This window comes from Castor canadensis, chromosome 11 (assembly GCF_047511655.1).
Source record: "Castor canadensis chromosome 11, mCasCan1.hap1v2, whole genome shotgun sequence".
NCBI lineage: Eukaryota > Metazoa > Chordata > Mammalia > Rodentia > Castoridae > Castor > Castor canadensis.
In genome coordinates this window covers 59,387,305-59,404,339 of record NC_133396.1, presented here as the reverse complement: position 1 = coordinate 59,404,339, position 17,035 = coordinate 59,387,305, and the positions used below count along the sequence as shown (strand labels likewise).

Below are 17,035 nucleotides of genomic sequence, written 5' to 3'. Positions count from 1 at the left end.
GAACAATGACCTGGTTGTCCTGTGAAAATGAAAATTCTGAGAGTGTAGCCTGGGGCGGGATCTGAATTCTGCTTTTCTCACAAGCTCTTTGGTGGTGACTCATGCACAATAGCTGTGAAGTTTGGTGCATGCTCACTGGAAGGTTCTGTCTGCTTGCAATCATGGGAGGGGAGAGGCAAACTGGAGTTCTCCCCTCAAAGAGTTTGGAGCATCCTAAAGTAAACACAAATTCACAAAAATGTGCAAAATCAAGTTAGCATGAGCCCAAATACCATGTGACTTTGGGGCAGTAGTGTGACTTCAGGTTCCTCATTTGTAAAATGGGATTAATACCAGTCTTTACCTTAGAGAGTTACTTGAAGTTAAAGAGGATATTGTGGGTAAAACCTTTAGCACCATGCCCAGCACACAGTAAATCCTGATAAGCTTGGGGTACCCTAAGAGAAGTGTGGAGTCAGGTGGGCAGCCCTGTTGTAGTGGTAAAGTGGAGGAAGCAAGAGGTGGGGAGCAATCCTTAAGAAGGGGCCATCTCAGCTAGCAAGACATCTGTCATCTGAGAAAGGAGTCAGGAAGATGAGGACAGAGAGCCAGGAACCAGGTCTCTCAGTCAGAAGACGGCAAACCTAAGGACTGCATCTGAGGGGATTTATGTGTGCTGCAGGCTGAGCAGGCTTCCTCCCGGTGATGGATGGATGGGGTGGGCAGGAGCTGGGAGGAGTTCCAGGCAGATCTGTGCCTTTCAGCACACTTCCCATTTTATATCTTTCATGGCTTTAGGGGACTGTGAAAGGTGCTAAGAAGAGTCAAGGGTTACCCTGGCCCTGCTCTCCCACAAGGCTCTGCCACAACCTGCAAAATCCCAGCTCCATTGCTATGACTTCCTCAACCCAGGTACCTAAGTTTATCTATGGATTTGGCTTGACACAACTGCAGCCATGTTGAACTGTAACCACCATGATTGGCCCGAGTCACCCTAGCTGGTTTTTCCTGTATAGTTTCCCAACAAACCATAAATAGACAAAACCATTAGAGTCATATGTAGGGATTTACAACTGGAGGATCCACCTCACCCTTTGATATTATCTTCAAATAAACCAGGTACATTCCAACCAGGATGTAGTCACTTTTGTCCTAACCCATAAGCATGCTCTTCTTTCTGACCCAAATTGTGGGGATCCAATCAGTCTTGCTGCCACCTAGAACTACACTTCTATCAGTAAGTTTCCCAAAAATTGCACTGTATGCAATTCTAAGTCTGTCTGCCTGTCTTTCTTCAGTCTCATTGTACGTTGGGGCTGGTCCTTATACACTAGGACCCAGTCATTCCAGAACATCTTTGAATAGGGGTGTTATTTCCAAAGTATCTCTAAGATCCACAAATACTTATGGACCAACTTCCAGTACTCTGCTGGGTGCTCCCGGGGAGACAGAGTCAAGTCTACTCAGCTCCTGTGTTCACTGGGTAAACTTGGGGGAGATAAGACATCCCCATGAGAAAGGAATTCTCAGTGAAGGGTCCCACTAGCTGTTATGTTTTGTTATCTGCAGACAGGGCATTATTTTTATTTTGTCATTCAATGGGTATTGCTAGAGTAAATAGCCAGTTACTTTGACATTTCTTTTCAGTACTAGTTCTTGCCAATGGGTCTCTTCTATTTGGTGAGACAAATGGACACAAGGGAGCCACCCCTGCTCCCCTCTCTTTTTTCAGCACTGGTGATGGAATCCAAGGACTCACACATGCTAGGCAAGCACTCCATCCCTGAGCTACACCCCCAGCCCCAGTTTCTTCTCTCACCTGTCACATTTATGCGCAGTGCCTGGTTCTGTGGGTGTGTTTTGAGATAGACACATTAATAGCCACTCATCTCTTAAATTAGTTTGACAGCTCTTCCCCTTGACTGTAACTCCCAAATACAAGGATGGAGGCAGGAGACTGGGAGAGAGGCCAGACGTTTGCTCTTCTGGACAGCCCATGGCTCATACCCATGCAGTGGGAACCTTGAGGGCCTGGGTGAGGACCTGGGCCTGGCATTTCTCTTCCTGTTCCCCAGCCTTGAAGTCTTGCTCAACTCCAGCTAAGCAACAAGGCTGGCAGGGTTGCCTCACCTCTAGACGGCAAGCCCCAGTCTTCCTGGCTCTAAGCCACTTCCTGTCCTCTTCTCCTCTGTCAGACGGTGATTCTCACTCTTCCTGTTGACATCTGCTTGTTCCAACTGGCTTGGTGTGGGCTGCTGTGGATCAGATCAGCCGAAGTCCCAGGAGCAGGTGCCGTGGGATAGAGGGGACCTGGAGGAGAGGGGGAGGGCAAGGAGAGGGGCTAACTGGAGAAGGTCTGGGCAGCCAAGGGCTGGCCTAGGAGGCACCAGAGTGGGGGCTTCTGGTGTCTGAGGAACTTCTCTGCCTGTGTGGTAGGGGGATTGTCAAAAGCTGGTCAGCTTGTGAAGCCCAGTGTGTCTCAGTGGCAGGTGACACTAGGGGTTTGCATTGGTGGCTTCATGAAACCACACTGCTCTCATTTCCCAGATTTTGATCACCTTGCTTTGATTTTCTGTTTCCTGGGCTGCCCAAGTAGCATTTCTCTGAGGTACAGAGGAAGTCCTTGGGGTTCAGACAGATTTATCTGGAGCTGACGGAGACATAGTCACTGGGAGGCACTGAAATCATGCTGAGCTGACCAAGTGAGGGGCTCCTGACAAAAGTCCTGTCTCCTTAGTGAAATTGCTTAATTGCTTACTGGTCAGTTGCTTCACTCAACCTGTTTTCTTGTCTACAAATGGCAAAACTTCTCCATTTTATTTGGTTCTTGTGGTTCTTAAGTAGGACAATGTGTGTGAAAGTGTTTTGCAAACTATCAGATTGTATTCAGAATTTAGAGTTACTTTTATTTATTTATTTTGTCTTTTCTTTATTTGGTGCTGGGGATGGAACCCAGGGCTTCACACATGCTAGGCAAGTGCTCTACCCCTGACTTATATCCCAGCCTTTATTTCATTTTCTAAATGGAACTAGACATACTTTTTCCTGAAAATGTAATAGTTGATAAAATAAAAACAATACAGTACAGAGAAGTTGAACGTCTCCGCATAAGTCTGCCATTGAGGATGAATACTTCTACTGTTTAAACAAAAATTTTAATGTAAACTTTTTTTCACCTAATGTCACGTGAGTCCTCATATGTTAATTCACATATATCTATTCTGTCCCTTTTAAGAGCTGCATAGTATTCCATATGTGGATGTACCATGATTTCTTAAAGTAAGCTCCTATTCAATGGGTGGTTAGGGGGTCTTCAGCTTATTTCTAAAATAATAAACAATGCTGCAGAATACATCACTGAATGTGCATCTTTGCATACTAGTCCTATTAGTTCCTTAGAATAAGTCCTTAGGAGATGGACTGCTAGGTGAAAGATTGTGTGCATATTATAGCTTTGATTCATTTGTCCAGATTCCATCCAAAAATGTCATACCATTTAATTTATTTTAAATTTGGCTTCTATTTTTTTGCAGTACTGGGGTTCGAACTCAGGGTCTCACGCTTGCTAGACACCTAGGTGCTCTTAAGTGCTTGAGCCACTCTGCCATCCCTTGCTTTTATTTTAATTTTTTTCTGTAACCTTTTTATTATTAGTACAAAGGGGTTTCTTTGGGATATTAACTTCTATTTTTATTAAAGCAGCACAAAGCTTACAATGAAAAATAGCAATTACCTACCTGTCTCACCTTTCCACTTTCAAAGTTTATCTACCAGAGACAAAATTTTGAATTATTTTAGTTGTTTCTATTTTCAAATAAAGTGCCTACGTGGTTATTTCTTTATGTTAGTCATTTTCTATTGATTTCTTATTATGAAAGGCAAAGATGCAGCACCTGGCTACCACCCTACCCACATCATTGTTCCCCTCCTAATATGTTGTACTGTAGATTCAGGTTAAGTCAATATTCATGTTTTTGTTATGCACACGTTATGGTGTGATTCTATAACTTGTTCTCTGAGCTATGCAGGTGGTGATGATGGCTGTGATAATGATGATAACACTCCCTGTCTTTTGTCTCTTTTTATTTCCTGGAGTTGGTAGTTGCCTTCGTTTTTCATTTGCTTAATTTTTATACACATATCACTGACTTCCTTCCAACAGAGCTACTAAATTCCTGTCAAGATGATTAGATACATCAATTTCTCTCTTTTCTTTCTCTCCTCCCTTCCCTTCTCTTCCTTCACCCGCCCTCCCTCCCCGACAGACACTCCCTGAAGTCTCATCCTGTTGCCCTGGTCTGGATGGTGAGTCACAGAGCTGTCCTGGGATACCCTAAACATCATCTGAGAAATCCCCTGTCCAGTCTTCTCTATGCATCTTCTCTCTTTTGGATCTCATTTTTAATATTTTTTGTTCTTTTACATTCTTGTTAAAATTACCATTTTAACCATGGGTAAGTGTCCAGTTCGGGGCACTAAGTACATTCGCATAGTTGTGCAGTCATCACCACCTTCCATCTTCAGAACTTTTTCACCTCCCTATCTGAAACTCTGTACCTGATAATATAATTCCCTATTTCTCTCCTTCATTCTTCTCTCTGTTCCTATGAATTTGACTAGTCTAAACACTTCAGAGGAGACTCACACAGTATTTATCCTGGTATTTGTGTGGATCCCACATTTCTCACTGCATGTTCTTCCCTATTTTGATGACATACACCTTCCAATACATACAAGTTTTCCTTAGTTTTTTTTTTTTTTTTCCTTTTTTTTGTGGTACTGGAGTTTGAACTCAGGGCCTTCGCTTTGAGCTACTCCGCCAGCCCTTTTTCTGTGATGGGTTTTTCAAGATAGGATCTCAATAACTATTTTCCCAGGCTGGCTTCAAACCGTGATCCTCCTGATCTCAGCCTCCTGAGTAGCTAGGATTACAGGTGTGAGTTACCTGCACACAGCAGTTTTTCTCATTTTTGACTGTTTTTTGAAAAGGGCTTTATTTTATCCTCCCCTCCACCTTTTGTTTTTGAGATAGGGTCTCAATGGTAGTCCCAGGTGGCCTGGAACTACCTCAGCCTGGAGTGCTGGGATTATAGGCTGGTACTACCATACCTGGTTATTCCAGTCTTATTCTTGTTTAAAGGTCTGGCTAGATTTAGAATGTTGGGTTTTCCTCTAGGAATTTTAAAGATAATGCTTCATAGTCTCCAAGCTTCTGGTTTATTGAGAAATCTGTTATTCTGGTTCTCTGTCCTTTGTATGTGTCCTGTTTTTATGTCTGTGGAAGTTTTTAGGGGTGTTCTTTCTCCCTAGGATGCTGACATTTCATTTGTGGGTGTTTTTTCATTAATTTTACTGCTTTCTCAGGAGACCCTTTCAATGTGTGTTCTTTTGTTAATTCAGTCCTGGAAATTTTCTTGAATTATTGTTGTCTTAAAATAATGTCTTCCTGCCGGGCACTGGTGGCTCACCCCTGGGATTACCCAGCTACTTGGGAGGCTGAGATTGGGAGGATCGCAGTACAATGTCAGACCTGGCAAGTAGTTTGGAAGACCCCATCTCCAAATTAACTAGAACAAAATGGTCTGGAGGTGTGGCTCAAGTGGTAGAGTGCCTGCTTTGTAAGCATGAATTCCTGAGTTCAAACCCCAGCCCCACCAAAATAATAATACCAATAATATTAAATGTCTTCCTCTTGACTTTGTTCTCACTTTCTGGAAGTCCTTTCATGTGGATGTGGAGGCTTGGGTTTCTCTCAGATTCTTGCTTTAATTTCCTTTTAGGGAGAACTGCCTTTTGTTCTTTTCTTTGAGATTTTTCCTCAATTTTGTGCACATACTCTTCAAATAAAACACTTTAATTTTAACTGCATTTTAAAAAGGGGGGGGGGCTGTTGTTTTCATTTTTTGCAGTCCCATGTTCTTGTTTCATGCTGTAGTACCTTTATTTCTCTGAAAATACTAAGGATTTTTTTTTCTTTTTCCAGCTTTCTGCTCCTTGCGTTTTACCTACTGCTCCCAATTTTTCTTTTTCAATAGTGGGGTTTGAACTCAGGCAGGGCCTCATGCTTTCTAGGCAGGTGCCTACCACTTGAGCCACTCTGCCAGCCCCCAAACTTCTTTTGTGTTATTTTGTCCTTTCACGTTGAGCCTTCCTCAATGTGTGGTGATTCCTTGTCAGATGTTCATTTTTATTTATTTTTGCAGTGCTGGGGATCTTGCAAATGTTCATTTTTATGACCGAGAAACTGGAAGCTGATTGGAGACCGTGTGCGTGTGTTTGTGTGTGCGTGTATCCACATGCGTGTGTATCTGGGCCTGTTAGCTGTGGGACCTCTGTGGAGGGCGATCAAGTGGGGGACCAGGTTACGTGTCTGGAAGACCCCCTGAGAATTCTCTGAGTTCCTGCCTGGAGGGAACAAACCAGACTGCCAGCATTTTGGAAGGTCACCAAGGGGAGCTGGGGTCCCATCATTCATTGTGCGCTTGGAGGAATTCTCTCTCCACATACCCCATCCCTTTATAGTGTAGTGACTTAACCCTGTCGTACCCAGTCCCACCAAGTCTGGAGCTTCTCTGGTTTAGTTTCCCCAGGAAATGAGCCTGGTTCTCCTGCTGGGGTGGGAGGGGGTCAATGCCTTGGCCTCTCTGTTGCCTCGGCTGTGAATCTGTGTGACCACTCTGTCGCACCCTGTACTTTCAGCTGACCTTCCCTGTTTTGTTCAGAGCAGGGCCCTTGCTGGCAGTTTTCAGGCTTCTCTGACCCACTGCATGGTTCCACTCACCAATCCACTTGTGGGCTTCAGAGCTCCTCTTGAGCCCCATAGGCTCCTTTGCTGTGGGTTTATACCTTTGGGAATTCTTGTCCTTTTGGTGGGGTTTTAGGAGGAAGTAAAGATTTGAGCATCATGGTAGCCCAGTAGATTAGAGCATTTTTACATCTATTGGAGTTCTAGGTGTGAATTGGTTTCCTTACATAAAATTTTACCAGCACTGGGAATTATCATCATTTGTTTTAAAGTTTCCTAATCTGAGAAGCAAAAAGTGATGTCTCATTGTTATTTTATCCTATTTTACTGTTTTATTTAAAAATCAGGATTTATTCTGTAACCCAGGCTGGCCTTGAACTTTCCATCCTCCTCCCTCAGTCTCCTGAGTGCTGGGATTACAGTCACAAGCCACCACACCAGGTTCTCACTGTCATTTTAATTTATGTTTTTATTTAAAAAGTTTTAAAAAATGTGTTTGTTTATGGGGATTAAATCCAGGGCTTTGTGCAAGCATATACTATACCACTGAGCTATACTCTCTGCCCCTACTTACTTATTTTTTGTAGCTTAAACCATAAACATAATGTAAATATCAATTACATTTTTTACTACATTTTAAGAAGTTATTAGTAACATAATTGGGGACCTTTTTTGGTGTTTATTGGATACTTGTATTTCTTCTATGTGCCATCTATTTATTTGTATACATTGGTCATTTCTTTCTTTTTTGTTTTTTGGTGGTACTGAGTTTTGAATTCAGGGCTTTACAATTGTTAGACAGGTGCTCTATTAATTGAATCACACCTTCAGTCCTTTTTGCTCTGGTTATTTGGAGATAGGGTCTCACTTTTTACCCAGGCCAGCCTGGACCATGATTCTCCTATTTCATACTTCCCATAGACACTAGGGTAACAGGAGTGCACCACACCCAACATTTTTCTGTTGAGATGGGGGTCTCATGAATTTTTTTGCCTGGGGCTAGCCTGGAACAGTGATCCGTCTGAGCTCAGTCTCCCATGTAGCTGGTATTCATTTTCTATTGCAGTAAGATAATTGTTAAGTTGTTAATGCCTAGCCAGCTCTGTAAAGAGACTTATGGTTAACTTATTTTCTTGTTTATTTAGACTTAGGGCACAGGCTTCAGAAATGGGAATTTTTTTTATTGTTTTATTATTCATATGTGCATACAAGGCTTGGGTCATTTCTCCCCCCTGCCCCCATCCCCTCCCTTACCACCCACTCCACCCCCTTCCTCTCCCCCCACCCCCTCAATACCCAGCAGAAACTATTTTCCCCTTATCTCTAATTTTGTTGAAGAGAGAGTATAAGCAATAATAGGAAGGACCAAGGGTTTTTGCTAGTTGAGATAAAGATAGCTATACAGGGAGTTGACTCACATTAATTTCCTGTGCGTGTGTGTTACCTTCTAGGTTAATTCTTTTTGATCTAACCTTTTCTCTAGTTCCTGGTCCCCTTTTCCTATTGGCCTTAGTTGCTTTTAAGGTATCTGCTTTAGTTTCTCTGTGTTGAGGGCAACAAATACTAGCTAATTTTTTTAGGTGTCTTACCTATCCTCACCCCTCCCTTGTTTGCTCTCGCTTTTATCATGTGCTCAAAGTCCAATCCCCTTGTTGTATTTGCCCTTGATCTAATGTCCACATATGAGGGAGAACATACGATTTTTGGTCTTTTGGGCCAGGCTAACCTCACTCAGAATGATGTTCTCCAATTCCATCCATTTACCAGCAAATGATAACATTTCGTTCTTCTTCATGGCTGCATAAAATTCCATTGTGTATAGATACCACATTTTCTTAATCCATTCGTCAGTGGTGGGGCCAGAAATGGCAGTTTTTGCTGTTACTGTTTTTTATTTTTGGTGGTACTGGGACTTGAACTTAGGGACTTGCCCTGCTAAGCAGGTGCTCTACCACTTAAGCCATGTTCCTACCAGCAGCAATTTTTAATGATTACAGGTAAAATTTTTGATGATTTCCACCCCCTCGATTAGAAAAGTGGGAAAGGGCTGGGCGTTGGTGGCTCATGCCATAATCCTAGCTACTCAGAAGCCAGAGATCAGGAGAATTGGGGTTCGAAGCCAGCCTGGGCAAATAGTTCACAAAACCCTATCTCAAAAAAAACCCATCACAAAAAGAGGGTGGAGTAGCTCAAGGTGTAAGCCCTGAGTTCAAACCTCAGAACCATAAAAGAAAAGTGGGAAAGTGCAAATAAACACAAAAAATAAAGTATAACTCACCACTCGTGCTTCCAGTCTTTTTCTCCCCTATGGGCATATATTTATAAAAATAAAAGTGAGCCATTTCCTTTGCATTCATGCTTTCAGTTTACTAAACCACGATGTGTTTTCATGTCACCACGCATGGCTCCCTGGCGTCATTTTCAGCGAAGTATCCCACTGCGTGTTTGTGGGATCCTTGATTCAGTCCATCTCCTGGTGATGCACATTTAGCTTCTTACTGGGTTAAAAATTTCATTAACAAATGCCTTTGGCCATGGCTTCATCTAATCTTATTTCTACAATGTATCTACTTAGCAATTTTATTTTATATTTTTTGTGTGGAGAGGAAGGATAAAGGTTAACAATCCTTTTGTGGTTAAATTATTACTAATTCCAAGTTAATGAATGCAGACTCAAGGATATTTTCAAGCACTTTGCCTGATTTTCCTGTGCTAAAGGGAGAGAGGAAGAAGAATCATTCTGGGACTCTCTTTTGGCACCTCCACAGTTTCACAGTTAGTGAAAATGGTGAGGGACAAAAGCATAAGGAAGGCATGATACATGGAATGATGAGAAAAAAGAAGCAGATCCAGCAGGCATCTGAAAAAATTACCTGAGAAAGAACAGTATAAAGGAGATGAAGTCTGCTGAGTGCAGGTGGCTCATGATTATAATCTTTGCTACTTGGAAGGTTAAAATCAGGAGGACTGAGGATCAAGGTCAGCCCAGGCAAATAGTTTGAGAGACTCCCCCATCTCCAAAAATAATCAGAGCAAAGTGGACTGGAGGTGTGGCTCAAGGTGTGCCTGCTTTGCAAGTGGGAAAGCCCTGATTTCAAACCCCAATCCTGATCCCCCCCAAAAAAGAAAAGAAAAAGGAAAGTCTGAAAAAAGAGACTGGTCTGAGAGGTGATGATCTGAATTCTGCCTCTGAGTCTGTCATTCATCTTATGTCCTTGGGCAGGTTGCTCAATGTCTCAGTTTTCTCTCTTTCTCTTTCAGTACCAGGGTTTGAACTCAGGGACTCACGTTTGCTAGGCAGGTGCTCTTATCACTTGAGCCCTTTTTGCTTTAGTTATTTTTCAAATAGGGTCTCATGTTTGTGCTTGGCAGGGCTAGACTTCAATCTTCCCATTTACATTTCCCGTGTAGCTGGAACAGCAGACTTATTCACTACCATGCCCAGGTTATGGTTGAGATGGGGGTCTTGAAAACTTTTTGCCTAGGCTGGCCTCAAACTTGAGATCCTCCCGATTTCTGCCTCCTGAGTAGCTGGAATTACAGATGGGAGCCACTGTGCCCATCTTCAATTTTCTCATTTCTCAGATGATTTCCAAGTCCTCTTGTATCTCTGAAGTTCTCTGAATACCAACTTTTGTCACACTAGCTGTTGTAATCCTGCACAAGTTGCTTAACCTCACTGAGACTGGGTTTTCTCATCTGTAAAGTTGGAACACTAACAGCTACTTCATAGGGTTGTTGTGAATGGATGTTTGTAAAGCGCTTACCACAGGGCCTGATTCATACCAAGTATCCAATAAATGACGGCTATTTTTATTGCATGCTGAGTGTTATGTAAGACGAGCCTAATTATGTCAGCCCACACTGGATATAGGAAGATCTCTGTCTTCTCAAAAGTGGTTTCAAAGTTCAATCTGCAGCTGGGACAGATGCCAAAGGGCACAATACAAAGTCACCGCTGGCCACTGACCTCCCTTTTGAGCTTATTCTTCCTCAGAGACTGGCCACTGTCCAGATATGAATCAAGTTATCAGGATACTTTTTTTCTTTTTTTTTTTTGGTGGCACGGAGTTTGAACTCAGGGCCTCACACTTGCTAAGTAGGCGCTCTACCACTTGAGCCACTCTGCCAGCATCAGGCTACTGTTGAACACAGGTCAGATACACGGATATTGGTGGAGAAGGGAAGCAATGGAAAACCTCATCCTCCAAATAGAAAAAAGAGGCTTTGGGTATCCATGAGTGTAAGGGGAAGTAAACCTTAGATTACATGAATCATCAACGCTAGAGATGCTATTACGCTAAAAGGCTGACGTACTTTCAAGTTGTGATTAAGGATCGTGGAGGCAGGAGGAAGAAGGGGTGGGCGTAGCTCAAATTTTGCTGGTATGCATTCTTGGACACACGGCTCTGTTCTGTAAAATCAGGAGGCTGGAGTCTAGTTTTGTTCCTGAAAGGATGGAGGTTTAGATGGTACACAGATAAACTATTGAAGCCTTGATAGCTATGTATTTATTTTAGAGATTAGGAGAAAAGGACCAGCAGCTAGTCAATTCCATGATTTCCTAGTCGGGATTGTTTAGGACAAGGTGATTGAACATGAGACTTAAGTTCATCTTTAGAAAGGTGAGTGAATTTCAAGAAAAAGCCTTAAAAATGACATGCAGAAATTGCAAATATACTGTAGGCAGTAAAATCAGAATGTCAGAAATGGGAGGCAGTATAACAGCTTCCCCAAATGTCCATGCCCCAACTCCCAGAGTGTGTATGTATTACATATGGCCAAAGGGACTTTGCAGATGTGATTAAGTTAAGGGTTTTGAGGACTGGTACACTGTTTTAGATTATCTGTAACTAAAAGTCCTTCCAGGAAGGAGGAGGGGGTTAGAGGCATAGAATGCAGGGATGATGGTGGTTGCCACTGGAGTAATGTGGCCAAGAACCAAGCCAGTGGCCTCTAGAAGCTGGGAGAGGCAAGGAATCTATTCTGTCCTGGAGCCGTCAGGGAACAGCACTTGACTTTAGCTCTGTAGGGCTCATCAGAACTACAAGAGAATAAAATGTGTTTTATGGCACTGAATTTATAGTTACTTATGACAGCAGCCACAGGAAATGAATACACCGACCATTAGACATACTTGAAGTTGTACATTCTGCAAGTTCAGCAGTTCCCTAGAGCAGAAAAAGGAACTTTGGTCACCTGACCTCACCCCCCTCTGGAGCAGGGTGGCCCTGCCATCACGTTCAGCAGACTGGCCAAGGGCAGGCAGGGTTCTCAGCTCCACGGGGAGGATTCTTGGCTGGATGAGTCCTGACTCATGGGCACTGTCAACAATTGTCATCTGGTTTAACCTGTTCATTTTACAGATGAAGAAACTGAAGCCCAGAACTGGGGAGTAACTTAGGTAAAAATCAATGATGGGACTGATTTGGTCAAGATGAATAAACAGCTGAGTTCCTAAGATGGGGTAGGGAGCAGCAACCTACAGAGGCACTCCTGGGTTCCCACAGCAGGTGGGGAGCCCTGGGAAGGGGTGGGGGCCTGACCTTCCACGTGAGGCAGAGTGTGGATCTTTGCTGTCCTTTGATCATGTTCTCTTAAGTGTCTGGGACTCTGGCACTCACACTGCTTCTCCTAATATATATATATATATTTAATCAGGGTTTTAATAACCATCCTGTTAACACAAGATCTTTAGAAAATTGTTGAAGCAGCAACATGCCTGGAGAAAGGGCTCCCCTGCTCTCCCCTTATCCTGCCCCCAGTACTTAAGCAAACGTCTTCTCTCTGCCTGGCCTGCTCCCCTCCAGAAAGATGCTTATTTTCTTTTTATAGAACTGACATTCTTCTGTGATTAACATGAAACGTGGGGTGTTTCATTTCTATACTTCTGAATTTGCATTTAAAATTGGTTCCTATGGTATGAACACTCCTGAATAAGGCCCAGTCTCCTAATTTTGAGCAGAAAATGTTTTCTATACAAAAGTCACAAACCCCCGTCATATTGTGATTTTTCAAAGGGGATGTCAAGACTCATGTCATATCATATAGGAATTGACAACAACTAATGTGGAATTCACTCTGAGATCCATACCCGATGAAGTTGTAATTATAAATGGTTGGGGTATTTTCCCCCTATTTATTTATTTGTTTATTTATTATTTTGGTGGGATTGGGGTTTGAACCCAGGGCTTTGTGATTGCAAAGCAGGTGCTCTACCACTTGAGCCATACCTCTAGTCCATTTGTGCTCTGGTTATTTTGGAGATAAGGTCTTGAAAACTATTTCCCTTAGGCTGGCCTCAAATCACGATCCTCCTGATCTCAGCCTTCCAAGTAGCTAGGATTACAGGCATGAGACACCAGTGCCCAGCTCCCTTTTATTTAGACAAGGGTCACCAGATAAGTGACCCTTAGAGGAGAAATTCTTACATCCTACAACAGCTACAGTTGATGTTCCAGATAATTTTACCATTTAGTGCCCCAAATATCATGTTGTCAGTTAATAGGTGTTTATGTTTATAATACCTGAAGTTGAAAAGATTGTAGGGTAGAAATTTTATGTCTGTAGAATCAGCATATATGTTCCAAGGAGGGAGCTGTACATACAATCAGTTTGGGCTAATTAGGGAGTCATAGCAGAAGGAATGAATTCTTTTTTTTTGGTGGGACTGGGGTTTGAATTCAGGCTTTGCACTTGCAAATCAGGAGCCACGCTTCTAAGTCCATTTTGCTCTGGTTATTTTGGAGATAGGGTCTCAAACTATTTGCCTAGGCTGACCTTGAAACAGGATCCTCCAGATCTCAGCCTCCCAAGTAGCTAGGATTACAGGTGTGAACCACTGGCACCTGGTTAAATAAATGAATTCTTATGACTCTCACTGTAGAATTGGGAGTCTTCCTTGTGAGAGTTTGGTGACATGAGAACCCAGGTCATTCCTATACCTACTGGAGTCAATCTGCTTAAAGGCTGGATTTCTAAAAAGGCTCTAAATCCATAGGTTTAAGAAATAGGCAAAATATTGAATATCTGTAGCTAACTTTTACTCATTAGTACTTATTACTGCCTGACATACTCATGTTTGTCTATTTTCTGTTTGCCTTCTATTTCTCCTCCTCCTCCTCTTCTTCCTCTTCCTCCTCCTTTCCCACCCCGCTCCTCCATCTTCTTTTATTATTTTTTAAAAGAAAACCCCCAGGAAGAAAAGACTTAGATCCTTTTCTTAATTGCTCTATTCCTAGGACTAAGAACAGAGCTAGGCACTCAGTACATATTTGTGGAACGGTTCGGTACATGATCTTTGGAACTAGTAACTTTGACTCATGGGCTTACCAGGTAATAAAAATTCGGCTGAAATCACCTGATACAGTCATCTCAGGCTGTTAACAAACACTCCATTTCTTTTCAGGCCTGTCAAGTCATCAGTTCCATCTGGGAGTAGGTAAATTAGGTGCCACCTTGTCTCGTGTAAAGATGTACGAACAGGTATCATTTTTCTCTAGGGACAGTAACACTGTTTATGTAGGTATGATGTCAACAGCGCTTGGGGTTGCCAGGTGTTAACCCAATTAGCAATCAACAATGTCAGCCATCCTTTCCCGAGGAGGCAGCTGGTAGTGAAGACTGAAGTTTGGGAGACTGCAGGCTCTTGCAGCTAGGAAAACCACATTGATTGAGATTGGGAGGAGGTACGCAGGTCAGGTCGGCTGCTGGGGAAGAAGATGCCTGGGTACATGGCAGGAGGTCAGTTTCCACCAATATAGGGTCAAAGGTGGGCAGAGTCTCTTGAGACCTCAACTTATCATAAGGGTGCCAGCAGCCGGTGCAGGGCTGTGATTGGAAGGTTTGTTGAAGCCACAACTTAAATTGTCTTCATTTTTCTCACCTCTAAGAGCCACCTTTCAGCGACTGACACCTGGAGGTCTGTGAGGCACCTCCTAGCAAGGGGTTCGAGGGCCAGAAGCAGGTGGCATTTTTAGACAGATTGGAAAGGGAAGGAAGAGATAGGGGATTTGGATCCTAAAACAGCATATGCTGGTGCCTGTAGTCCTAGCTACTTGGGAGGCTGAGGCAGGAGGACGGCTTAAGCCTAGGAATTTGAGGCCAGGCTGGGCAACAGAGTGAGACCATCTCTTAAAAACAACAACAAAATTAGAGATAAGGGCAAAACAGTTTCTGCTGGGTATCAAGGGGGTGGGGGGGGAGAGGAAGGGGGCAGAGTGGGTGGTAAGGGAAGGGGTGGGGGCAGGGGGGGAGAAATGACCCAAGCCTTGTATGCACATATGAATAATAAAACAATAAAACAACAACAACAAAATAAACAAAAAACACACGTAGCAAATTCATCTCTACCCAACTCCTTTCTGTTGACTTATAGGCAATGGGAGTTTGAAACCAAAGGGATAAATTCTGGTGGAAGAGCTGAGTCTGGGTGCCTGAGTTGCTTTGGGTCATTGCTGGATGCCATTTACTCAGGAGGTAGTGAGAGTGGGCAACCAGTGGAACTTTCTTTCCTTTCAAGGTATATAGGAATATTCCAGGCAAGGCTTCGGGAGACATCCAAGGGTCAGGGACCAACAGAAATGGGCAATTTTGAAAATTCTTGTACCTTTCCTCCTTCTCCCCAGCTCCCTTCTCCTGCTTCGATGGGGGTATCTCATTATGATGCCAAGGCTGGTCTTAGACTCATGAGCTCAAGTGATCTTCCTGAGGATCTGGCTTAGAAGTGGGGATTTTTGAATCAAACATCAGCTGGTTGCCATTCAAAATCTTGGAAGAGGAAATTTATTGTCTGAGAGCACAAAAGGCTCTGGCATTCTGTAGACCATATGGCTAGTCATTCATCATTCATCCAATTAAGATTTACCTATAAAGAATAGGCACTATGATAAAAAAAAGATAAACCTCTCTATTTAATGCATCTGCATCTTTTTACATTCTTATTTAACTTTGTATTTGTTTTGTATTTTATTTATTTTTGGTGGTACTGGGGTTTGAACTCAGGGCCTCATACTTGGTAGACAGGTGCTCTAAGTCTTGAGCCACTCCACTAGCCATTTTTTTGTGTTGGGTTTTTTCAAGATAGGGTCTCTTCAGCTATTTGCCCAGCCTGGCTTTGAATGGAGATCCTCCTGATCTCTGCCTCCTGAATAGCTAGGATTACAGATGTGAACTACCGGTGCCCAGCTGTTTTGTATTTTATATAGCAGTCCTTTATTAAAAGGGCCTGGAAGAAAAATATTCACATATTCATAGGAATATAGTCATAGGAAATATTTATAGGAATGAATATTAAGCCGTATGTTCAGGAAGCAGTCTCTGCCTTACTGTATCCTTTGTGGTTACTTTTCTTTATAGCTCTCATGATGAACGTATTTGTCTATTTTTTTTATTATCTGTCTTCCCCTTTAGGCTATCAGCTCCATGGTGGGGTAGGGAGGTGCTTTTTAAAGATATGATTGAATCTCTAAGTCCTAGATCAGTGCCTTGTACCCAGCAAGCACTAAACTAATAGTTGATGATGTATTTTCTTCTCTCTATAAAACAACTGCTTACCTCAAGGCCTCAGTATATATTTTTTAACACTAAAAAACTAGTATCATCACTGATTTTTTTCATTTAAAAAATGACTAAAGCAAGAGATGTTGCATTGGAGACCGTAGCTGTTGTAGAGTGGGATAAGATTTGGGCTAAATAAAAGGCATATGCCTTTTTGCCTTTGATCTGAACCCCAGTTCCTTTTAACTTGGTGTTACCTACCTTCAGACTTTCATACCAGTGAAAAGCCCCTCTGTCTTTTTTCAATATTTGAGGCATTTCCCAGAAAGTTCCGTCAGTCTTGTCTTTGGAGGTAGGCTACTAAATCATATATTTACTCTTTCACTTTCACTGAAGCATATTAAACAAATGTTTGTAAACTACCTGGTGCTGAGGGGATAGTAGGACAATTGACATGTCCCTGCACTCAGCAACTGTTGGTTTCCTGGGGGGAGACTGGATAATTCCAGGATCAAAAGGCCGAGTTTACTAAGTCTGAGAACTATGCGGGGCTCTTCTTGGGCTCAGATGAAGGGGATTTGGGTGTCAGGCGAGGCTTCCTAGAGGACATAGTATATGAATGAGACTACAAAAGACAGAGGGGAAGGTTGCTGGCCTAGCCTAGGGAGCACAGGGCAGTGGGAGTCAATAAAAACAGTTCCAGAGAGGAAAGGAACCATCCATGTGGGGGATGTAGTAGATACAGATTGCAGAAGTGGATTGGAGTTGCTCTGGGGGCCTTGAGTGCCAGAACTATGTAGTTTGTACTTTATC

The 17,035-nt window shown here is 42.8% G+C and overlaps 1 protein-coding gene across 1 annotated transcript in view; it reads left to right on the top strand.

The window, feature by feature from the left end:
* The first annotated feature begins 2,181 nt into the window (after positions 1 to 2,181).
* Ndel1 (nudE neurodevelopment protein 1 like 1) overlaps positions 2,182 to 17,035 on the top strand; it is a 52,531-nt gene continuing 37,677 nt past the window's right edge. The window contains exon 1 of the mRNA XM_020175526.2: positions 2,182 to 2,268. The gene's annotated coding sequence lies outside the window, so the exon portion shown is untranslated. The remainder of the gene's footprint in view (positions 2,269 to 17,035) is intronic.